The sequence below is a fragment of the Abramis brama genome (genome assembly GCF_963993115.1).
Source record: "Abramis brama genome assembly, chromosome: 20".
Lineage (NCBI taxonomy): Eukaryota > Metazoa > Chordata > Actinopteri > Cypriniformes > Leuciscidae > Abramis > Abramis brama.
In genome coordinates this window covers 8,601,425-8,627,590 of record NC_139982.1, presented here as the reverse complement: position 1 = coordinate 8,627,590, position 26,166 = coordinate 8,601,425, and the positions used below count along the sequence as shown (strand labels likewise).

At 38.5% G+C, this 26,166-nt stretch overlaps 2 long non-coding RNA genes across 2 annotated transcripts in view; one reads left to right on the top strand and one right to left on the bottom strand.

The window, feature by feature from the left end:
* Positions 1–19,193: 19,193 nt before the first annotated feature.
* LOC311071499 lies at positions 19,194–21,629 on the bottom strand. The gene is made up of 2 exons (XR_014603873.1): positions 21,530–21,629; positions 19,194–21,444 (listed from the first exon to the last, which is right to left on the bottom strand). It is a non-coding gene; the product is annotated as an uncharacterized lncRNA (long non-coding RNA).
* A 781-nt stretch (positions 21,630–22,410) lies between these two features.
* LOC311071495 overlaps positions 22,411–26,166 on the top strand; it is a 165,838-nt gene continuing 162,082 nt past the window's right edge. The window contains exon 1 of the long non-coding RNA XR_014603868.1: positions 22,411–22,754. This is a non-coding gene — a long non-coding RNA (uncharacterized lncRNA). The remainder of the gene's footprint in view (positions 22,755–26,166) is intronic.

Genomic DNA, 26,166 nt, shown 5'->3' with positions numbered 1-26,166 from the left:
ATAAAGTTTACACTCAGAGGTGCTACTGACAAATTCTATTCTCATTGGAAACCACTATTAAATTATGTAAACCAGCTTTCCGTTAGGGAAATGTCACTGTAGTGGCATATTTAGTATGTATCTGCATTGGTTCCTACCTCGTTATGACTCACTGTCTGCCCACCACACCACACCATAAGCTACACTATATGGAAATTGATTCATAGCCCTTATGATTCCTGCTGATCCATGGATCATAGCAACCTGGCACAGCGTCCTGGGTGTCGGCAACTTACCTCTAACTTTGTTTTTGTTTTTTTTTTGTTTTTTTTTTTTTTTATATCATTTATTTATCTGAAGTTTACTTAGTCTTCCTATCCTACTTATTTGGTTCTGTGTGTATGTCTAACTGGCTATCGTGAGGGTGGGTGTTGGGGAGGGATATGGGATAAAACCATAAAAGGACTTTGGCTTTGAAGAATTGTTTATTCTGAAAATATAAAATGGAGACTGGAGAATGTATTGTATTATGTTGCAAATATTGTTTAAATGTTGTTTCCAATAAAATATATGGGGAAAAAAAAAAAAAAAAAAAAAATTCTCTGGCGCCGCCCCTGCAGAGAAGCAACGTAGGCAGTGTAAAGTTTTTTTGTTCCGTTACCTCCAACCCCCGTTTTGAGTCGCCGGATCCACCCCTCCTCTGCGCTCCGGGACCTCCCAGTTGACAAATTAAGCACTGTGTACAGGTCATGTCATTTTATATAAGACTATTAAAGCAAATAATCTTTCCTTCTTCTCGCACCATGTGCTCCTGTGACCATGTGTCAGAAAAGGACTGTGCTTGATAGCGACTCCCAAACCTTATTGGCCTGTTCTTTGATACTCTTTTAACCCTTCTAATTGGTTGCAATCATTTAAAGAAACATGTACTGAACATGATGTACTGAGGGCTTAAGAACACTTTATATAAAATATATATTTTAAGAAACATGTTGAACTATAAAACTGGTAGAAATTCAAAGCAAATGAAGAAATTCATAAATCTAAATGAGATAGTAGACTCACTTTTTTGCTTTGCATAAAGTTCAAATGTTGATAATCTTTAAACCCACTTAAATAACAGTCAAAGATTCGCTGTCCTACAGGTGAACGAGGAGTTCTGGAGATGTACTGCGGTTCCCCTGGACGTTTATGTCACAGCTGGACAAGCACAGCCCAAAGCTCCTCGAGCTCTCGAGTGCCAAGAGGAGCAACTGGTCAACGCATCAATAACTTGTTGATGGAGCTGATACAGGCGGGGCTAAAGTGGTTACAAAGTTAAAAGGTACAATATTAATCAACTGAGTAGTTTGATTTTCAGTTATCTTGCTTATCTGGGTGGGTTTTTGTTTGTTTGTTAATTAGACAGAATTACTAATACAGAAAAACTAATACAGACCTACAGTAATGATGTCATTACAGGGTTGGAGTGAATTTATCAACACAAATAATGTATTCATTATTGTTGTATTAACTAGGACCCAAGTGCCAGTGCAGTGAAGAAGAGAGATGTCCCTCTGAGATGAGACGCCTCTTTGAGTGTATGGGAGAGAGTGGATAGGAGCTCATCTCTGATTACTGGGTCGGTCTGGTGAACTGGTTTAAATTGTGCTGACTGTTAATGTGAACTGACTGAACCAGCATTTGGCAGGTAGTGCTGGAGGATTTGTTTTTCATCAACTAATGAGATTGTTTGTCTTAAATACTTTATCTTTTATCTCAAAGGGGGCTGCAGATAGTCAGGGGGCCAATTCTGAAAAGGGCTTCCGTTAAGACTTTTGCGGACATGTTTTGGTACAAGCTGTCACCCTATTTTTTTAGTTAGAAGACACCCATAGGTAAGATATTAGGGTGGTTGTCAAGCTGAAATTTTTTTTTTTGTGACTTGTACAAGCAATTTCAGGCCAATTTTTTGGTTTCCTGCTCAACACGACATGCCAACAGTAAATGTTGAATATCTCCTTAACCACAAGGACCATATTCATAAAAATGGTATCAAATGAAAGCCAACACTCATGGGATGTCTGCTGAAGTGTCAGAATGAACATTTATTGTACAGTGTAAGAGACAACAGAACTAGAACATGAAAAAAACAATCTCCGCCTAAAGAGAACCAGTTTTCAAAGTGAATATCAGCTTGGAAACATAACCTAGTATCCCAAAACCTCTATCAATCAGTACCCATATCTATGGGAATGAGTCAAGCCAAGTTTAAAGCTTGTAGGGAGAGACAGTGCAATGCTGCACAAGTTATAATACTTTAATGTCAAGGCGGAAATTTAGAACTGTAGATGATGGTCTATGGTGCTATTTGACTTAATTAGTGTACCAGGTTGTAACACAAATTATATTTAATTATCACTATAGTTATTAATTCCATCCTAACAAAACTGCTCTCTCACTTCTTTAGGGTTAGGGGTTAGTAACTAGTTAGTAGTAAAAACTATGTAATAGTCGTATGGCAAAGGTATGTTTTTCCCCATCAAAGCAGTGGCTCTCAGGTTGGCAGAGGTTGGCTCTCAGGTTGTCAGTCTCATCCCTTTGAGACTGAATGGATTGAATAAGCAAGGTCAAGCTAAGCACAATGCAAATAATGGTGTGTGTCTATTATATTGCAAAAATATTGCACAGTATTATACTACAATAATCTCCAGAAAGAGCACAAAGACACCACTTCCTGAAAAATCACTTCAATCAAAGGGCTTTATCTTGGCTGTATTTTCCATATTTGTCTTGACAAATGAAACATTACAGAATGCATAGCTGATATAAAAAATTGGATGACTCATAATTTCCTACTTCTAAATTCTGAAAAAACAGATATTCTAATTATTGGACAAAAAACTTCCTCACGTAATAACCTAGAATACTGTCTAACACTTGATGGCTGCTCTGTTAAGTCTTCGTCGTCGGTTAGGAACCTGGGTGTGCTCTTTGATACCAATCTTTCATTTGAAAGTCACGTGTCTAGTATCTGTAAAACCGCATTTTTCCATCTTAAAAATATATCTAAATTACGTCATATGCTCTCATTGACAAATGCGGAACAATTAGTTCATGCGTTCATGACATCAAGGCTAGATTATTGTAATGCTCTACTGGGTGGTTGCCCTGCACGCTTAATAAACAAACTATAGCTGGTTCAAAACGCAGTAGCTCGAGTTCTTACCAGAACCAGGAAGTATGACCATATTAGCCCGGTTCTGTCAACACTGCACTGGCTCCCTATTAAACATCGGATCAATTTTAAAATATTGCTGATTACTTACAAAGCACTAAATGGTTTAGCTCCGCAGTACTTGAGCGAGCTCTTAACACATTATAGTCCTTCACGTCTATTACAATCTCAAAATTCTGGCCAGTTAATAATACCTAGAATATCAAAATCGACTGCTGGTGGTAGATCCTTCTCCTGTTTAGCACCAAAACTCTGGAACAGTCTTCCTACCATTATCCGGGAAGCAGACACTCTGTCAGTTCAAAGCTAGACACATCTCTTTGACATAGCATTCACATAATACATTATAGACTTCTATAATTCAATGATAGGCTGCATAGATTAGGTCAGCTGGAACCGGGAACACTTCCCATAAATCCTGATGTACTTGTTACATCATGAGAAGAATGGCATCTACGCTAATTTTAGTGTCTTCCTCCCGCAGCCTGCCGGATCCAGGCCGTATCCAGATCTGACGAAGGACCTTCGCCTGGACCCGATGACAACGCAGTGCTGAAGTGCCAACTAGTCTCTCCCTATGGAGGATCCCTTTCCCACTCTACAGATAAAGCGTCGTCGGGAAAACTCAATTTGCGTATCCACCCCGAATTGATAAAATAAAATTAAATTCTTAATCAAAACTATAAGGCAACACCAGTAATTTGTTTAGGCTTGGTTTGTAGGGAATTACAAACCTGCACACATATATTCAAACGCACATAACTATAGAACCAATTCTTGATGCGCATATGAACGCCATCAGCTTTTCTCACAGGATCGCGTTTAAAGTCTGTGTAGAGGGAATGGTGTCGTCTTGGCGGCCCCTAATTTAATAACAAATGATCGTTGCGACGGAAGCGAATCAATCAAAACTAACTTTAGCTGGAAAATAACTTTATTAAAGAACATCTATAAAGCCAAAACAATCTTACCTTAAATTATACGTTTATCTCTGTAAAGCTGCTTTGAAACAATCTACATTGTTAAAAGCGCTATATAAATTGACTTGCGCTATATAAATTGACTTGACTTGACTTGACATTTTTCCCAATCATTATCTCTTCCTATTTGTTTTTCTTTGGACGCTAGGCTTACAGCTCCCTCTGGATCCATGTTATCTCATCTGAAGGCAAAGAAATTTTTCACTACACTAGTCTGATTGGTTTCTGAGTGGATCACTACAATGTCCTCTGACATAAGCTGAGGGCTTTGCTATCTAACAAACTTATTAACACTTTTAGCTATAGCAGACTGTAAAATAGGCTGCTGTGCAGCAAATAAATTAAAAACATAATATTTCCATTACACATCTGCACAAAACTTAATTTACCTATTAGTAAGTAAGCTAGTAATTATGAAAGTAAATTAGCCTAGGTATACACTCACCTAAAGGATTATTAGGAACACCTGTTCAATTTCTCATTAATGCAATTGTCTAATCAACCAATCACATGGCAGTTGCTTCAGTGCATTTAGGGGTGTGGTCCTGGTCAAGACAATCTCCTGAACTCCAAACTGAATGTCAGAATGGGAAAGAAAGGTGATTTAAGCAATTTTGAGCGTGGCATGGTTGTTGGTGCCAGACGGGCCGGTCTGAGTATTTCACAATCTGCTCAGTTACTGGGATTTTCACGCACAACCATTTCTAGGGTTTACAAAGAATGGTGTGAAAAGGGAAAAACATCCAGTATGCGGCAGTCCTGTGGGAGAAAATGCCTTGTTGATGCTAGAGGTCAGAGGAGAATGGGCCGACTGATTCAAGCTGATAGAAGAGCAACTTTGACTGAAATAACCACTCGTTACAACCGAGGTATGCTCAATAGATCAACTTAATCTGTTGTGTGATTGTGTGATTCACTCCTTTATAAAGTTTTGTTCACACTGTACTGTTGACACCTGCTTTGATCATCTTCTCTGGATCTGCTGCCTCAATCTGCTGCCAAATCACAGCTGTGCTGACACAACAGTGACCCTTGTGGTGTGATACTCTTGTGGTATTTATTGATTATTATTTTTTAATGATCATGCTTGCACATAAGTTGGATTATATTGCACATTTGCCCAAAATTACAATAGGTAACATGGAAGAAAATGGAAGCACTTTGGGGAAAAAATCCGCTTTTACCACTTTTAAGAATATAGTGTTAAAATGGACAAAAAAACATTTTCTATGCTGACAACCTGGCTAGAACACATGTTGAGGGGTTAAATATTAATACTGGATAGGTTGTATACTTGTACCAAAAAGTGTCCAACAAAGTTTTAATATCAGTTTTGGCCCCCTGACTAAGAGACCACTGTTCATGAGGACCTGGACATGAAGAATATGAGCATCTATGTCTGCCGTGAGCCAGATGCAGTAGGAATCATCATTGAGGGAATACCAGTCCTTACCAATCTTGGAAATCTTCCTTGATGACTTTGAGACTAAGAGCTCTAGTGTGCTGGAATATATCAAATAATAGAGTTTTTGCACCTTTTGTTGGTTTGTAGTTTAATTCTTATAAATTATTTATTTCAACATTTATTTATTTAATATTTATGTTAATATTCATCAGTATTCATGTTATATTATAGTAAGTTGTAATTCATATGAATGATCTATCTAAAATCTCTCCTAGGGAACCAGTGGAGCCTGAGCCGGCCCTGCATTTGAGGGAGAGACACACATGAGTGACAAACTAATAGTCAATGAACAATGAACTGGTTAATTCATTTTAGCATAAAGAAAATCTTATATCATATTTACCTTTAAGGTCTTTAGAAATTTTGAACTAAACATTGATATTGTGTAGTTTGTGATCCTCCATCAGCAGCTGCAGTTTCTCTCAGCTGTATCAGTGCAGTCACTGTGACGTCTGACTGACAGAGGTTTTTGTACGACTCTTTATCACTGTGTGAACACTGGACCACTGTGATAACTCTGACAGTAATAATCTCCTGTATCTTCAGTCTGGACTCCACTGATGGTCAGAGTAAAATCTCGTCCAGTATTTGCTGTTCCACTGCCACTGAATCTAGATGCAGTTCCAGAATAACGGCTGTTTATGTCATAAATCAGGAGTTTAGGAGCTTCTCCAGGTTTCTGCTGATACCAGTGTAAGTCATTGTCGTATATTCCTACATCTATATTACACTCTATTGTTGCTGTTTGACTCTGTTGGACAGTTTTAACTTAAGGTTGAGTCAGAGTCACTCCTCTGGATTCTGAAGAAGAGAAAAGAAAAACTATTAGTGTTTAAAACTATTATAATCATATACTTTTACAAAAACACCAAAACCAGAGTCAGTTTTTGTGTCTTACCTTGAATAAACAGTGCAATGGTCCAGATGAAGATGTTGATTGTGTTCATTGCTGTAGTTTAGTCTTGTGTGATGATGAAGATTGTGTTCTGCTCTCAGTCATGAAGTGTTAAACTCACAGCACTATAAACACTCTCAGAGCACTGAAGCATGTGCTGACAATGCAAAGAAGTGGGCAGGATTTACAACAGCTTGTGCTGATAACAAACTCATAAACTCTACATAGAAGATTTTACTTGCAGAATAATGTTATTGAACCATTTAGTGATTAATTGCACATATTTATTAATTGTGAAATATTTTTGTTATGTTTGTCAGGCTGATAAGACACTAGGTTTTGTCTGGAGCAGGGCCGGTTCTAGTCATTAGGAGGCCCTAGGCAAAATTAATGTTGGAGGCCCCCCACCCCCCAATAAAAAACACTTGAAACAAATATGATTCCTAACCTTTTTATTTATACAACATTTAATTTTAAATTGAGTATATTTTTACTTACACAGTACATAAGTTTGGACACATTACTATTTTTAATGTTTTTGAAAGAAGTCTCTTATGCTCATCAAGCCTGGATTTATTTAATTAAAATAATGGTTTTCTATTTTACTATACTTTAAAATATATTTTTTGTGATGCAAAGCTGAATTTAGTGTCACTTCAGAAAACTTTATAATATTCTGATTTATTATCAAATGTTAGAAATTGTGCTTAATATTTATTTTATAACCTGTGATACTTTTTTCAGGATTTTTTGATTATTAAAAAGTTTTCACTATCACTTTTTATATATTTAACACATCCTTGCTGAATATTCCAGTTTTTTTTCTGTATTTTTTATCAAATAAATGCAGGCTTGTATCATAATAAGAAACTTCTTTCGAAAACATTACAAATATTAATGGGTACAGACTTTTTACCGATACTGTATGCACATATTAATCAAACTTTATCTAAGGTAATCTCTTTTTTGTTTAATGAAGATGTTATTGTTGTTGTTGTTATTTTGCTGTTTTATTCAATTTATTCACAGTTCCAGAATACCACTTCAGTAGATGAACATAATTAAGTGCTTTTATCATTTTTTTCATAGCTGGGGTATGGGCAGGATTTTTCCCTCCCATTTAATAAATACTGACTGCAGATATTGTCATATTATTAATATCAGTAATATGTTATTATGTATTGGGTTGTTACCTTAAATATGCTATACACATATCAAGTGGAAGAGAAAGACACGATCGCTACTGAGCAGAAAAAAAAAATCTAAACTGATATTATTGGCGTAAGTAGTTTATGATGATGTCAGGGTATAATCTAATCATCAGCAGAATGTAGAAGATAGACCCATAGATATGAGATCCTTTATTTGAAACATTTAAAAATGTTGTAGTGTATTGGCTTTTTAACTTTGAATACAAACGTCTTGTCTTTTACTTTTGTAGCTTTTTTACTAGTCAGCTCCCGACGCAATGTTATTCATTGTACGCGCACATTCAAAGCGTCGCGTCTGGGCACGTTAATGACGCTCGCGCTCATTTAAACTCGTAATAAAGCGGTGAATGATTTTTCCAGAAATGACGCTGATCTGCAGTACGACTTTAAATTTAGAATACATTGCAATCACTCCAAAATAGATGACGACAACTCACACACCTGCATTACAAGCTGTGCTTCTTTGCGTGCCTATAGGCTTTTGCTTCGCAGCACCTGATGGGCGTTCGTTACACAAACGTTCAGAAGCCGGCACCCGCTTTGAAACAAACGGAAACATTAATTGGTTTAACTGCAGATGAGTGACAATTCAACAATATCCAATGAACAATGAGGCTAGTATTTCTGCCCTTCTTGGTGGACTTTATATATAGGGGATGTTATGGAGGCCCCTCCTCAAAGCCCGAGGCCCTAGGCAATCGCCTGCTCTGCCTATAGCTAGGGGGTCTGGAGAATCATGAATGTAGATCATTTTAAACATATGTCATACGCAGCAGTTTCTCTGAGTTCAGTTCTGTGCTACACCTTTAAAAGCATGTTAACAATGAGAAATCAAGAACTAAATAAATCAGTTTTACTATATTTAGAGTCATAATAAAAAAAAGGTCTTTATTATGGTCTTTGGAATCAATGTTGACATGTTGCTCTCTGGGAAATATTTTCATGATGTCTATTAATTCCCCACATTTTCCACATGCATGAAGTTCATCAGGACTCATAATCAGGTCATTATATATTAAACAATGTGCATCTGAAATGTTCAGAATTATTGATTCATTTATTTGAAGCTGCAGGTTTTTCTGTGAATCATGATGATTGATCTGCATATGAAGAACAGAAGCATCATTATGAGAAACTCCACAACATCATCCATGATCAAAGAGGTCAAAGGTCACCTCAGAGGTCACAGCTCATCAAATATATTTCTTTAAACAGTGTTATATCAGAAAGCATTTAGTCAAATCTGAATGAGTGAGTGTTGAGAAGAGCTGAGGATCTTCTAATATCAGTGTGTTGAAGTGTTGTTTCTCTCTCTCTGCTGGAGTGTGTGTTCACTCGAGTGGAATAGAGGTTTTTGTACGAGCGTTTCATTAGATTGTATCACTGTGGCTCACATTCGGTGGAGGAACTAAACTGGTGATCGGTAAGTCTGTCTATTTAATATATAATAATATATAATATAATATAATAATGATTATTAGATATTGTGATGAAACTGTATTTGGAGCCTTTATGTATAAAGCATTATGTATGTTAACCAACTCAAGCTTCTCAACAAGTTCACTTTGTGTCTGACAACATCATTCAACTAACAGATGAAGATGCAGGTGCTTTTCAGAAGGTTGATGTAGCAGTAAATGTCAAATAAAGCTCTTGGGGTTTGAACATGGTCTCTGGAGACAGAGCTGCTCTATTCTGAGAGGATCACAATCACTCCACCCTGACAATGCAAATGGGGTTTTCAGTCTCACTCTCTGATTGGTTACATGATCTGGACTGGAACACTTTCAATTCTGCTTTAGTGAAGCAGCACAGACAAACTGATCATTTCATTTTTTTTATGAGATAATTATATAATAAAATGGCATCATAAATCATATAAAAACATGATCACAGATCAAGAATGTAAAAGTTTCTGAGGCTCAAATGGAAAGCATCACGTCCAGACAGCAGAAGTGACTGAATGACATACACTTTTATACACAAATACACACAGTTAATATATATCGAGTTCAGTCATGAAAATCTAGATCAGTGGTTCCCCAACAATGTCTCTCTAATCTGAATCAGGTGTTTGATAAGGAGAGTCTCCAGGATCAGGGTTGGATCTAGATCAGGATGATCAGTACTTTACATGCAGTCTGTAAGCAATGACATCATTACCGCATGGCACAAGCTGATTGGCTTCTGATGATCCTGCAGCCAATGAGATTCCTTGCTCAACATTTGAATAGTCTGGTTCAGTGTTTGCTGTAGGATAGTTCCTCTGACATTCAACATCTTAAGATAATTGAACTGTGTTTTATCATTCCACACTAAACAATGTTTGATAGTAGCTTTTTATTTTACAGTCCTGTTCCCCATGTTCTTACTATGTACTTATTATAGTAATTGAAATAACTGGGTAATAACTAGGTACTAACCCTGAACCCATGTAGTTACCTTATATTACCCAGTGCTTTTCTTAGTAGGGGAGAGCGGGGCACAACCTAACACACTTTGGTTCTGGCCCAATTATTAAAAAATAATTAAGTTAGATTCATCTTTTTTTCTTCTTTTATTTACACAAGCAACACACACATCTCTGCTACAAATGAACACTTTAACGTTTTTTTTTTTTCTAGGACCTTCCATTTTCACACAGTTGCACTTAAAGTAACAGAAGTGCAAATGTTACAGCTTACCCCATACATTCCAACAGTCCAACAAAGTTAAATGTGGCAAAATAAATATAGAAATAAAAGTCAAACCTGAAAAGTTGTGTGGCTCCCTGTTTTCATTACACTTGGTGGATTAGTTATAACACTGAGCTACATCTAACCCGCTGTGTAAAACATAGTTTAAGCCTAGCTAACAGTTGCTAGGAGTTGCTGACATGTTTCAAAATGGTTTTGTTTTAGCCAACAAGACAGTGATTAAGGGAATATAAAGTTAGATTTGGTGACGTACACACAACTCAGAAACCGAAAAAAACCTATGATGAAAAAATGTACTTGCATGGTGTCAAAACACTTTGTCCAGAATCTTCCCGAAATCAAAACTTTCCACAAATCTGCGGGAGACCGTCTTCTGGCAGCGAGAGAAAATAAGCGGAAACACAACCTGACCCTGACTAACTGTACTACCTGCTAGAGTTCTCAACGGGCCTGAAAATTACAACCCGACCCGACCCGGCCCGTGGCTTTTAAAGCCCGAACCCGATGTAACCCGACACATCAACATGAACCTGCCCGAACCCTGCCCGCGGCCCGATGCCGCCGACCATTTTTTATAATAATTTAAAAAACATGATCATAAATCAAGAATCATCAGTTGTGACAGTAATTGTGTAAGAATGTAAAAGTTTGTGTGTCTCAAATGGAAAGCATCACGTCCAGACAGCAGAAGTGACTGAATGCAGTCTGTTCAGTTTGATTGACAGGATCATATATTACACCTAAAACATGATGATCATATTGAGACACTGACTCACTCTCTTCATAAACACAAGAGTGATGATTGTAATGATATAGTGTTATTAGTGTGTGTGCTGTGATCAGTGTGTGTGTGATTGTTGTATGAGCAGCTGCAGTTTCTCTGACAGAGGTTTTTGTACGACTCTTTATCACTGTGTGAACACAGGTTTACTGTTGATCCAGTGATAACTCTGACAGTAATAATCTCCTGTATCTTCAGTCTGGACTCCACTGATGGTCAGAGTAAAATCAGTTCCATAATCGGCTCCATTTCCACTGAATCTAGATGGAGTTTCAGCTGCAAGGGTTCTGATGCTGTGCACTATAAGTTTAGGAGCTTCTCCAGGTTTCTGAAGGTACCAGGACACACAAGACTTACAGTCACCGTCTGACCGACGTCCAATGGAGCTGCTGGTTTTACAGGTCAGAGAGACTGTGTGTCCGTTCTGAACTTGTTTCACTGCGGGAGTCTGAGTTACTGTCGCCTGTCCTGTAGAATCTGATGAACAGTGAAAAGACATTGAAACTAACATTGAATATTACAAGTAAGCTAATTATATTCGATTATAAGGTCTTACCCTGAAAATACATTCCTAAGATCAAGAAGAAGATGATGAATGTCATTTTAGTCTGTTAATATGATAAACAGTGTCAGTCATGAAGTGTTAAACTCACAGCACTATACACACTCTTATAAGCACTGAAGCATGTGCCGACAATGCAAAGTGACTCTCTCTATTTAAATCATTCAGCTGCAGTAGATCAGTCATAAACACATTTCACAACAACTTACTCATGATGTGAATCAACTCTTAGGGTTACCCTGGGCTTCCGAACTTGGCCAATAGAACCTTTTACCAAATAAATAGTTCTATGTAGAACCCTTGGATAGCAAAGAACCTTTTTTATTAAAATGGTTCTATAATTCATGTTTTATGACTGAAGTGCAAACTAAAGATTACACAATAATTATAGGCCTACACAACACATTCTCAAAGCTTTTTGAGTCGAGACTCCTGAGAATGACTGCTGTAGTCAAAAACAAGAGTCAACAAATATTAATATCTAGTCAATGTATGAGTTGAGCTTTCTTTATGCACGTTTGTACATTAGCATGAAACTTATATTTCCCAATACATTATAGTTTGCGTTTTTGACAAATCATTTTGTGAAAAAAATAAACTAACCAGATGTTTTCTTTATTTTGTGTACCATATTGTGATGGTTTTAATCTATCGAAGGGAACATTAAAAACAAATAATCGTAAAAATGCCCTCTGGTGGCGTATATGCGTTGCATCATCCTTGAATTCCTATTGGTGGACTGGCGAAGATGAACCTCGAGAAAAGTGAGTTAATTTTTCAAACTGAGGAGTCCGCCATTTCTGCCCGTTCATACCCAAGTTAAGTTTTTACATTTTTGAAATAATTTTCCTGAAATATTTAGTATTGCAGTTAATATTTCTATTGGTAGCAAAACTTACCTCAGTTAAAAACACTGGTGTGAAGCACTGACGGGCTCCGTAAGCCATCGGTTCAGAAAGCCCTGTTAAATTGATTTTGCTCCGGTTTTAAAATGAATTAAGTTACAGTCTCCCTTTATTTCCTTTGTTAATGTTAATGAAACTGTCAATAACAATAAGATGAGCTTCGAGATAGAAGCGTGAATTTTAATTTCAATGAAGCGCGCGCTCGTTGTTCGTTAACAGTAAGTTTCAAATAAAAGCGAACCGGGTGGAAGACGGAGGTGTATGAGATGTGAATGTGTCGCAGTTTCACACAAACTCAGTTTGCGGTGAGTATTTTTCTCAGGCCTATGTTAACAGGTGTAGAAGTTCTGAACTTTGGCCCTCGAGGTCCACTTTCCTGCAGTGTTTAGCTCCAACCCAGATCAGACGAATATCTTGATGAAGTGAGCTTGTTCAGGTGTGTTTTATCAGGGTTGGAGTGAAACTCAGCAGGAAAGTGGACACTGCTACGGTCGAGAACTTCCGGCCGGTCTGCATTAAAACTGCAGCGCTCGTCTATGTTTACTGTGACGCATGCGCTGGATTAAAGTGATGATAGCACATGGGTACATTTTAGGGGTGGCACGGTACATGAAAAAACATCCAAACTGTTCAGTTCGCTTGTCTCGGTTCGAAGCCTCGTGCCCGTGCTAATACAATGCTAAATCATAAATCAGATGTATGTAGAATAACATTACGATGTCCAGCAATCGATTTAAATAGTACACTGGGTTTACTTAGACATTTACAGTTTTTCTCGATTGCTTAAACACTATAACCAGGCTTTTGAACTAAAATTTCAAAATCATAATGCCATTTATCAAAAAGCACACCCATTTCCCTAAACTATAAACACTATTCCCTGTTTTGACACATGAGTCAGATTTGTTGAACTGTCACTGCAAAACTCTACACACAAATCCCTTCATTTCTCATTGCCTACACCATGTTGTCATTTAGAAAGCACTAGCATTCAATACTGTTCACTCAAGTCAGCACAGCTTCAGCTCAGTAAGCACACAATTACCCAACTGGAAACACTAAGAGTCAAAATTGAACACACATCAATCAGATCCTTCAATAGATAGATAAAGGGGCCCAAATCAGTTTATTGAGTTTTGGAACAATGGATCCAGAAAGACGTGAAGGAAGAGATCGAGGAGGGATAAGGAGGAGGAGGAGGAGGAGGACGAAGGGCAAGAAGACAAGCAGTCTCAGATGAAATTCAAGCCACTCTAGTTGCCCATGTCTTAGGCAATGGTATGACTATGAGGGAGGCTGGGCTACGAGTAAGGCCAAATTTGAGTCGCTTTACTGTCGCCTCGAGAACCTTCAGGGAGGAGTGGTGGCAAAAAAAATTCTATCACTGAATAAGAGACAAACATTTCCAATAGTCTTTGATGAGGTTTATTTTCTTGCAAGAAAAGGCCAGCAGTCGTACAGGGTCACAGAGTGGCTGCAGAGTGTAACAGTGAAGGTTGGCCATCCTTCATCCTTTAGTCTTGACTCCAGAATGTTATCTTTCTAGGCCAATGATGGTATTTCAACCATACGTGGAACATTCTTAGACGTGTTCATCATATTGTGTCCTTGAGTGGATCGAGGCCCTCCTGTCACCTACTAACACTCTTTACCATTCCAATACAATTCCATATTAGAATAAGGTTTTGTGTGTGCTCTTTTACTGTCATATGATGGTCACACACATCTTACTGTAAGTAAGTAAATACTGTAAAAAAAAATTAGAGGAGAGAGTAAAAAAAATATATACTTTTTTTTTGTGTGTGTGTGTGTGTGTGTGTGTGTGTGTGTGTGTGTGTGTGTGTGTAGTACATGAATGAATAAAAATGTGCCAGTGTTATCCATTGGTTGTGTCTTTTGAGTTCATCATGTGGAAAGGTTTGTGAGGCGGGGAACCACAAGTAACATAACTTACCAGTTTTGGAAATGTTGTTTTGAATGTATTGCACCAGTGTGTTAGACTATGTTGTAGTGTGTGTGATTTTGAGGGCTTGTGTGTCCAGTGTGAGGGCAAAGGTTGGTTTTTCAGCAAGAGTGAATGGTTTTGAGTCTAGAGCTTCATTTTGACCTGAAAATAGGATGTTTGGGGAATTGGGTGAGACGTTATGGATTTGTGTTTATAGTTTTGAGAATATGAGGCATAGTTTCAAGAAATGTATTTAAGCAATCGAGAAAAACTGTAATGAGATCTACTCCACTATATGTTGTTTTTTCACGTGAATAAACACATAGATCGACTGTTTCATGAATGTACTTTAATGGTCCAGTGGCAGAACTTTTGCCAAGCGTGTCAGAGGTTCTGAGTTCTAATCCGCACTCGTTTATATATATTTTTCTCTTTCATCAAAACCGATTATGTTTATCAGTGGTTGTATATCAAGCAGGGACAGATTTGTGTGAATTTTGTTTTGTGATTTCACCGGAACGAATAGAGATTCTCCTCAACGGATTGAAGCGTGCGTCCGAGTGAAGACTGCGCAAACCACAAGAGAACAGTGTATCAGCGCCACTGATCGCAGCAGTAACGAGCACTTTGATCACTTGATTTAAAAAACACATTTCAGCGCTAGATCGTCTCATATTTAACAAACGAACAAAACGAATACTTTGCTAGTTAACTGGAGATGTTTTATTTATTTGTATTGGTACATCCGTGCCGCGAGATGTTTCAAAAGTGGTGGGGACATGTCCCACCCGCAAATTACGCCTATGATGACGAGACACGAGGAGAAATTGACAAAGAACTGTCCGACACAGCCCAGCTCTCACTACAGATGATGGTCCTCCAGGGCCACTGAACGCTTCCTCGCGGTGACCGCTCACTCACTATATTACTTCGAAATGGGAAATGAGAAGCTGCGTTCTGCAAACACGCCCCATTTATGAATTAAATAAATTAATAATTAGATAATTAAGCTATATATCATATGCTGAAGTACATTTTTGGAGTGTTAAAGATTAAAAGAAAAAATAACAAGAACCGTACAGAACCAAAAACCGTGACCCTAAAACCGTGATACAAACCGGACCGTGGGTTTTGTGAACCGAGCCACCCCTAGTAAATTTAGCATTCACATGTTCTAAAGCCAAAAATGTTTAGGTGTGTTTAATGCATATGTGGCAGGTGGGATTCAACTAACAGGGCTTAGGCCCAGACAATTAGCAGACTACGCCACGATGGGACTTACACCCAAAGAATTTGTTATTTTGTTCTAACAAGGCACTCAAGTTCGTTAATGGATTATCCAGAGACAGTGGTGCAGTACACAAATAGAATTTTATTTTTATTTTAAATCAAGGAACACACACACACACACACACACACACACACACAGTAATTCACTACAAAAAGTGTTTGGAGTTCACAGCAAACATATAAGGGAATTTTCTTACAACAAATAAAATGCACTGCACACCAAACCTAACAACAAGGCACACACCATCACAACACTATTCACAACACACACACGCACACAGGAAAGGAGAATTGTGCTGAAACTTACCAGTGGGAGACTAGTAGCTCAAGCAATGAGCATCCACGGGAAGCACCCCAATCACACGTGCCGAGTTCACACACACCTCAAAAGAAATGACCACGCTTGGTGAACACACAGCCACTGCACACATCAAAGGACCCGCCACCGCAAGGGCACTGCTCACTGGCAGCTCTCAGCACCTATACAGAAGAGAGACAGGTAGAAGTGAAGCACAAAGTTGCACACACACAAGTTACAATAATCAGGGGGCTAGTAAACCACCCTGAACAAACAATATGAATAAAGACTAACCATCACACAATAAGCAAACATGGACAACCAAACAAAGAAAACAATAACCCATACACAATAATAAACAAAGAAACAAAAATGCCACGCCGAGGATCAACAACTTCCAAGGTCTCCAGTCAGGGTGGACAAATCAAGAAAAGGAAATAATCAAGCAAAATCGTCACTCACAACAAGCAGGCCAATCCCCTTGGGTATCAACAGCGGGGGAAAGGCCTACAGACAAAAGTTTAAAGAAATAAACAAACACAACAAGCAACTTAATCTATATTTTAAAAAAAAAACAGAAAAGCACAAAACCAATAAAGTGGTGCCAGTACATCAGACACTCTCTACACTCAAACACATATTCACGACAAGGGAAGGTATAAAAAAGAAATCTATCCGAGTCGAGCAGGCAACTGTGTAATGAGCCAGCCGCCTGCTAACCTGAGCTAGCCGCGGGTCCAATAATCCTCGGTCCTGTGGGAAAGAGCAGCCAGGTACGACGATGAAACCCGTAGGCAAAACATAACATGAAAAAACGTGTAAGCAAAGCAGCAGATGTTGAGCGCCGATGTAGCCAACTGGCGGCCGCACCCCCGGTTAAATGGCACTCCCTAAAATGCACAGGATGTCCATTTACAAATATATGCCACATTAACCATTCAACTATTACTCAATATAGCAACATACCTATGATTAGCAGTGTTGCGTCACAGGCCCCAAGCTCTGATTGCTGATAGCAGGGCGCACACTCAGCTGGTGAAAGGGCTGCTGCCACACCGGGGATTCTATAGCACCAAACATTCCCTATAAGCCCAAGTTATGCAGTCTACGAGTGGAAAGAGAAACGGAGCTAATCATACCTGCGCCGCTACGGTAAAACGGATAACCAAGGCAGACGTCAGGTCGCTGGGCAGGTAAACAAGACAACAAGTCGCGTACCGGTGACATCAATTGTCAAAAGAAAAGTCCCGGTTTATAAAGGGGTCTAGCCCTCGCGATTGGCTCAGAGTTACAGCCCAGAACCACTCACAGAACAGCAAATTAAGTGTCACTTAGGGAGGCATGAGACAGACAGCTGCATCCTGCTACACATAGTTAGTTTGTGAAGTGTTATTTATGCTCTATTCTCTTTTCCCCCAGATAACCATGGTTGTTTAGTTGTTCAACCACAGATCACTCCGAAGTGCTGAGTTCCAAGAAAGGGCATTATCAATAGCCCTCAACTCTAGTCCCTTGCGCACGGCTAGGTTTAACGTGTGTGCTAAACAAGGTACATGTATGAGGCCTAATTCGCATACGGCTTTCACATAATTCTGCTCATTGTCTGTGGTGACCGCTATTACTGCTTCAGGGGAAATAGCCCAGTCGTCCAGGGTGTTGCTGATGCTCTCATGGGCAGCTGTGTGACTTCCCCTTAGCTCTTTCGTGCAAAGAACGAAATTCTCTAGGTCCCATTTGTCTGAAATGAAGTGAGCTGTGATTGCCACGTAAGCATGTGTGGCCAGTGATGTCCACCCGTCTGTAGTTAGAGCGAGTTTCCTGTCCTGCAACAAGGTCTTAATGTTTTCTTGTGTGGTGTCATACAACTCTACTATGCGGGCTGACATAGTGGTGCGACATGGAATTGTGTATCGTGGCTCCAGTTCCATTATGAGGTCCTGAAACCCGTCTCCCGTAATTACACTTATAGGTCTCATATCCCTGCAAATAAACCTTGCCATCTTATCGGTGATGGCCTTTACCCGTGCATCTGGCAAGGTGCCGACCGGTTGTGCATGAAAGTATGCAGTCATACGATGTTGGACGCCTGATGCTCTGGCTGTCTGCTGTGTCTCTGACTCCGCTGTCTCCTTTGGATGGTTACTCGACAGGTGAGCGCGAAGATTGGATGTGGATGATGTGTAAGTAAACCGTTTTTTGCTAATTCGGCAAACAACTTTATCTTTTACGGTTATTTTACCGTCTACGGTGTAGAACCCAAAATGTTTCCAGACACTACTTTTAAGATACGTTGGGGTTGTAATTGTCCGCTCAGTCTGGCCGTTCTGTTCGTTGTCTACCATTTTCAAAACAGAGTAGCTATTGGCATTATTTGCTTGGTTTGGTCATGGACCTACGCTACAATATGTCTAGAGCGCCCTCTACTGGTTGAGATGGCAAACAATAAAATAAAAAACAAACGGTCTAATCATAGACTGTAAAAAATGCGCTACACATGGCACTTTAAAAACCGGATAGTCTATTTATAGTTCGATTATGGATATTTCACGTCATGTTCAAATGCATATTCGAATATAGAATAAAAAGTGACAGCCCTAGTGTGTTGTAATGTGTAGTACATGAATTAATAAAATGTGCCAAATGTATCCATTAGTTGTGTCTTTTGTGTTCATCGTGTGAAAAGGTTTGTGAGGGGGGGGGGGGGACCACAAGCAACATAACTTACCAGTTTTGGAAATGTTGTTTTGAATGTATTGCACCAGTGTGTAAGACTATGTTGTAGTGTGTGTGTTTGTGAGGGCTTGTGTGTGATGTCTGAGGGCAAAGTTTGGTTTTTCAGCAAGAGTGAATGGTTTTGAGTGTAGAGCTTCATTTTGACCTGAAAATATGATGTTTGGGGAACTGGGTGAGACGTTATGGATTTGTGTTTACTGTTTTGAGAATACGAGACATAGTTTCAAGAAATGTGTTTTAAGATAGATAGATAGATAGATCCTTTTTATTAATCCTTTGCAGGAAATTACAGTGTCACGGCAGCTTCAAGACAAAACCAACACCATACATTCACTTAAAACATATCTATAAGTTAAGTTAAAATACAACAATCTAAATAAAAGGAAGTTATATTTGTGCATTATAAAGTCGTATAGCAGCTGGTATGAAGGACTTCCTATATTGCTCCGACTTGCACATTGGTGCCATCAGTCTTTGACTGAAGGAGCTGCTGTTTATCACCTTCAGGTGGTGGATTGGGTGTGCAGGGTTGGTCAGTATTGATCTTAGTTTATTCAATGTTCTGGCCCCTGCCACTTGCTGAACCGTCTCTAGTTCAGCCCCGACCACCGAGCCGGCCTTCTTAATGAGCTTGTCCACTCTGTTCCTGTCTGTTGTGCGGACGGCGTCTCCCCAACAGGCCACAGCAAAAAACAGCACTGGCCACCCCTGTTTGATAGACACTGCAGAGCAAGGGTTGACCGATATTAAACGACCTTAGCCTCCTTAAAAAGTAAAGTCGGCTTTGCCCCTTGCGGTACACCGCTCTTCCAGTCCAGCTTACTGTCAAGCTGCACACCAAGGTACTTGTGATTGGCCACCAGCTCCACCTCAGTGCCCCCGATGGTAATAGGTGTTGGTTGGATCCTCCTCCTCCCCCTCCTGAAGTCCACAACCCTTTCCTTGGTTTTTGTGGTATTCAGATGGAGATGATTGTCCACACTCCATTGCACAAAGTTGTTGAGTGTTCCTCTGTACTCCTCCTCATCACCTTCTCTTATAAGGCCGACAACTGTGCTGTCATCTGAGAATTTCTGCAAGAAGCATCTGTCTGTGTTATATTGAAAATCCGCTGTGTAGATGGTAAACAGGAACGGAGCCAGTACAGTTCCTTGAGGCACCCCTGTGCTTGAGACACTGTTCTGCAGGCGTACATACTGTGGTCTGAGGGATAGGTAGTCCAAACACCACAGGACCAGTGATGGAACCACCTTCATCCTTCCCATCTTCTCCCCTAGCAGTATAAGCCCTCTGCAGAATATAAATGAGGGCATCATCAACACTGATGTTGGGCTGATATGCAAACTGTAAGGGGTCCATTTGAGTTGACACACTAGTCCTGATGTAGCGCAGGACTAGTCTCTCAAACGTCTTCATGACATGTGAAGTGAGCGCTACCGGTCTGTAGTCATCATGGTGGGTTGGATGATTTTTCTTTGGAACAGGGACCAGGCAAGATGTCTTCCACAACCTTCTGTAAACGCTGGCTCATGTTGAACAGGTGTGTTAAAATACCACATAGCTCTGCAGAGAAATACCACATAGATCTGCTAAGCAATCGAGAAAACTGTAATAACATTAGTAAATAAGGAAGGGAACAACTCAATGTAGTTTGTATGAATGTTCATTAGTAGTTACTTCTTAGTTATTTTTCTTGAACCTTAATTAGTAGATAATTAATAGTAGTTCTTCAGGAGGTATGACATAATTCATTAGTTATTGATTAACTAACTGATACTTAACACAACCATAAAATTCTATTACATACAGATTAATTAACACATCTTCCTTAGTAGTTAACAGTAGTGAAGAAGTAGTTAATGAAGAATTACCCATTAGTTCTTCAGTAATTCCTTATTAGTTATGCAGTAAGAAACAGTATTCTGAAGTGTTACCACATTTTCTACACATTTCAGTCCAGTTTAGTAAGGGTTATTAGATTGTATGTTACATGTTTACTTACATCATAATAATTAATTCATATCATATTAAATAAAGTGTGTGAAAGGTTTGATATTGTGTAGTTTGTGATCCTCCATCAGCAGCTGCAGTTTCTCTCAGCTGTATCAGTGCAGTCACTGTGACGTCTGACTGACAGAGGTTTTTGTACGACTCTTTATCACTGTGTGAACACATGTTTACTGTTGATCCAGTGATAACTCTGACAGTAATAATCTCCTGTATCTTCAGTCTGGACTCCACTGATGGTCAGAGTAAAATCACTGCCAGATCCACTGCCACTGAATCTAGATGGAGTTCCAGTATAAAGGAGTCTTATGCCATAAATCAGGAGTTTAGGAGCTTCTCCAGGTTTCTGCTGATACCAGGACACACAGTTGCTACAGCCAGAAATCGGCTGACTGGTTTTACAGCTGATCGTAACAGTTTCTCCTTGTTTGACGGGTTTTATTGCTGGATTCTGAGTCACTGTCACTTGTCCCCAGATCTCTGAAATTAGACATTTTAGTCATTAATATGATTGTAAATGAGATATGATTGTTTATTTTGCAATATTTTTATACAAGATATTTACCCTGAATGCAGAGAGTCAGAGTCCAGATGAAGATGTTGATTGTGTTCATTGCTGTAGTTTAGTCTTGTGTGATGATGAAGATTGTGTTCTGCTCTCAGTCATGAAGTGTTAAACTCACAGCACTATAAACACTCTCAGAGCACTGAAGCATGTGCTGACAATGCAAAGAAGTGGGCAGGATTTACAACAGCTTGTGCTGATAACAAACTAATAAACTCTACATAGAAGATTTTACTTTCAGAATAATGTTATTGAACCATTTAGTGATTAATTGTGAAATATTTTATGTTTATTATATGTGGCTGATAAGACACTGGGGTTCTTTATATTGACATCTTTCAGTGTGGATGAAACATTTTCAGTTTTCAGAGCCGCTGTAGAAATAATCTATTCACTGTCTTGCAGTTTCATTTACATCAAGTGAATGTTTCTGATAATATACCAAGATAAAGTGAGCAGAAATCAGTCATGTGATCTCAACATGATGGACTCCATAAAGAGGGACGAATGAAGATATTTCTAGGCCACTGGAGAATCATGAGTGTAGATAATTTTAAACATAGTGTCAAACGCCATAATTATTTATTTATGTGCTGCACCTTTATAAGCATGTTAACAATGAGAAATCAAGAACTAAATAAATCAATTTTACTATATTTAGAGTAAACCAGAAAAAAAGTTTAAAAAAAAGTCATTATGGTCTTTGGAATCAATGTTGACATGTTGCTCTCTGGGAAATATTATCATGATGTCTATTTATTCCCACATTTTCCACATGCATGAAGTTCATCAGGACTCATAATCAGGTCATTATATATTAAACAATGTGCATCTGAAATGTTCAGAATTATTGATTCATTTCTTTGAAGCTGCAGGTTTTTCTGTGAATCATGATGATTGATCTGCATATGAAGAACAGAAGCATCATTATGAGAAACTCCACAACATCATCCATGATCAAAGAGGTCAAAGGTCACCTCAGAGGTCACAGCTCATCAAATATATTTCTTTAAACAGTGTTATATCAGAAAGCATTTAGTCAAATCTGAATGAGTGAGTGTTGAGAAGAGCTGAGGATCTTCTAATATCAGTGTGTTGAAGTGTTGTTTCTCTCTCTCTGCTGGAGTGTGTGTTCACTCGAGTGGAATAGAGGTTTTTGTACGAGCGTTTCATTAGATTGTATCACTGTGGTACACTTTCGGTGGAGGAACTAAACTGGTGATCGGTAAGTCTATTTAATCACCTAATAAAAAAAATACAATTTAGATTTCAGAAAGTGTTTTACAGTGGAAAAAAGAACAACATTTATTAATAATAATAATAATTAGATATTGTGGTGATACTTTACTTGAAGCCTTTATGTATAATGCATTATAAAGCTATTAATAGCGTATGTTATAATGTCATATATGTTTTCATAAATAACTGTAACCAAAGCTAAAATGTTTTATAATATTTGCACATTCCTTGTTACGTCTAGAATTGGTTGTTTGTCATGAGTTTTAGTGTATTATAATTTTTTGGAGGTGTAACAATGAATAGATAATATTATAATGTGTTAAAACTGCGGCTACAATTATTGATGAGATCATACATGCATTATAATGTGTAAAACAATATATAATTAATGCATTAAAAATACTTTTTATAATGCAATATGTATAAAGGCTTTAATTAAAGTGTTACTGATATTTTTGTATAATTATTTAATTTAAAACAATGATATTATTATAATAATAGCATTATTCCTTTCAACAACAAAAAAATATATGAAAAATGAAATAAAATTCTAAACATATTTCCACACTGTGTCTCACTATGAGTTTATTCAGTTTATTACAGGTTTGTTTTTCCTTCATTTATTTCTACACTGAGTTCATATTTAGTCCATCTTTTATTGTAGAAATCATACATGGAAAAAGAGATTTGACATCAGAATGTAAATGTTGCTACTTTCTGTAGTTCAGTCAATGATACTGAATCTCTTTTGCTCATGTTGTGCTTATAATTCAGTGTTTTGTTCATTCTGTGTGATTCAATTGTGTTTTAACTCTGTTTGAAATTGAGTTACATTTTCAGTTCAGGTGAATATCTCAAAATTTAAGATATTTATGTTCAGAGTGAATAATTGCTGGAATTAAAGCAGTCAGATCGGCCTGATAATAGATAATATGTGTTATAACTGCTGTTACACTGATTGATTAGATCATACATGCATTTTAATGTATATAGCAATGAATAATTAATGCATTAAAATACTTTTATAATGCAATATGTATGAAATAAAGTGTTGCTGATATTGTTTTATAATGATTTAGTCTAAAACTAGAGCAGCATTACTCCTATGCTGTGAATGTGCAGTGCAGTGTGTGTGTGTGTGTTGTGTGTGTGTAAATGTGTTGTGTTTGTCTCCTGCAGCTGGTCCCACAGTGAAGCCCTCAGTGTCTCTGCTGCCGCCCTCTTCTCTGTAGATCTCTGGAGACTCAGCCGCACTGCTCTGCCTGCTCAGCTCTTACTCTCCACAGGGGGCACTGGTGAGCTGGACACTGGACGGGTCAGAGGTCACCGAGGGGGTTCTGACCAGCGCAGAGAGCCAGCAGGGCGACCGCTACAGCCGCAGTAGCGTCCTGACCCTCAGCAAAGCACGCTGGGAAGCGGGAGAGCTGTACGTCTGCAGAGTAACACATGATGGAGCTCCTCATGAGGTCTCGTTCCACAAGAGCTCTGAGTGCTGATGTTTCTCTCCTGAAGATGAGCCGTATCTGAGTGTCCTGTGTCAGGCAGGATTCACATGAGTCTAGTGCTGCAGCTGTAGTGATTTACAACTCAATACTGAAAGAGTGTGTGTGTGTGTGTGTGTGTGTGTGTGTGTGTGTGTGTGTGTGTGTGTGTGTGTGTGTGTGTGTGTGTGTGTGTGTGATCTTTCAATCTGCTATGTTTGCTGCAACATTCAATAAAGCTTCTCAACAAGTTCACTTTGTGTCTGACAACATCATTCAACTAACAGATGAAGATGCAGGTGCTTTTCAGAAGGTTGATGTAGCAGTAAATGTCAAATAAAGCTCTTGGGGTTTGAACATGGTCTCTGGAGACAGAGCTGCTCTATTCTGAGAGGATCACAATCACTCCACCCTGACAATGCAAATGGGGTTTCAGTCTCACTCTCTGATTGGTTACATGATCTGGACTGGAACACTTTCACTTCTGCTTTAGTGAAGCAGCGCAGACAAACTGATCATTCATTATTTTTTTTATGAGATAATTAACTTATATATTTAAAATGGCATCATAAATCATATAAAACCATGATCACAAATCAAGAATGTAAAAGTTTCAGTAATATAAAGATGTGTCCTCTAGTGGTGAAGGATGGAAGTGCAATTATTACATTGTCGTGGCTTTACAAGAACAAAGAAGTTTTACAACAACAATCATCACTCACATTTTCTCCACATTTTAGTCCAGTTTAGTAAAATATATAAGATTATATGTTTACTTAATACATCATAATAAATGAATAAAGCCTGTGAAAGGTTTGATATTGTGTAGTTTGTGATCCTCCATCAGCAGCTGCAGTTTCTCTCAGCTGTATCAGTGCAGTCACTGTGACGTCTGACTGACAGAGGTTTTTGTACGACTCTTTATCACTGTGTGAACACCCAGTTACTGATAACTTGTGCACTCTGACAGTAATAATCTCCTGTATCTTCAGTCTGGACTCCACTGATGGTCAGAGTAAAATCACTGCCAGATCCACTGCCACTGAATCTAGATGGAGTTCCTGACTGGAGGCTGTTCACTCTATAAATCAGGAGTTTAGGAGCTTCTCCAGGTTTCTGTAAGTACCAGGACAGACAGGGTGGATTACAGCTTGTTAAAGGAGTGCTGGCGCTGCATCTCATCACAACATTCTCTCCTGATGAAACTGTATGAACTACAGGAGTTTGAGTTACTGTGATCTGTCCTCTGGAGCCTGGAAGAGAAATGCATAAAGACAATATAAAAACAATGTGTCATATTAGAAAAAGAAATGTTCAATATGAATATGTATAAAATATGAACCAACTTTATTAATGTAGTTATAAGCATGTCAATGTCTTATTGTATACCTTGAATAAACAGTGCAATGGTCCAGATGAAGATGTTGATTGTGTTCATTGCTGTAGTTTAGTCTTGTGTGATGATGAAGATTGTGTTCTGCTCTCAGTCATGAAGTGTTAAACTCACAGCACTATAAACACTCTCAGAGCACTGAAGCATGTGCTGACAATGCAAAGTGACTCTCTCTATTTAAATCATTATCCTGAAGACTGTAGATCAGTCACAAACACATTTTCGGTTACACTTTACAATAAGGTTCATTAGTTAACATTAGTTAATTACATCAGTTAGCATGAACTAATAATGAAATGAAAGCTTTAGCGTACATTCTGCTAGGAAGACTCAATTGTTACATCAATTATTACCTTCTCATCTATCCAATCATGTTCTAATACTTGTAGTATAAAAGATCGGTACTTAAGCATGTCTGAGTTCGCAGATGCTGATGCTTTCATTCATTCATTCACAAAAAAACGACGCCGGCATTCACTCAGCCGCGTCTTGATTGCAAACATAACGACACAAAATCATATCGT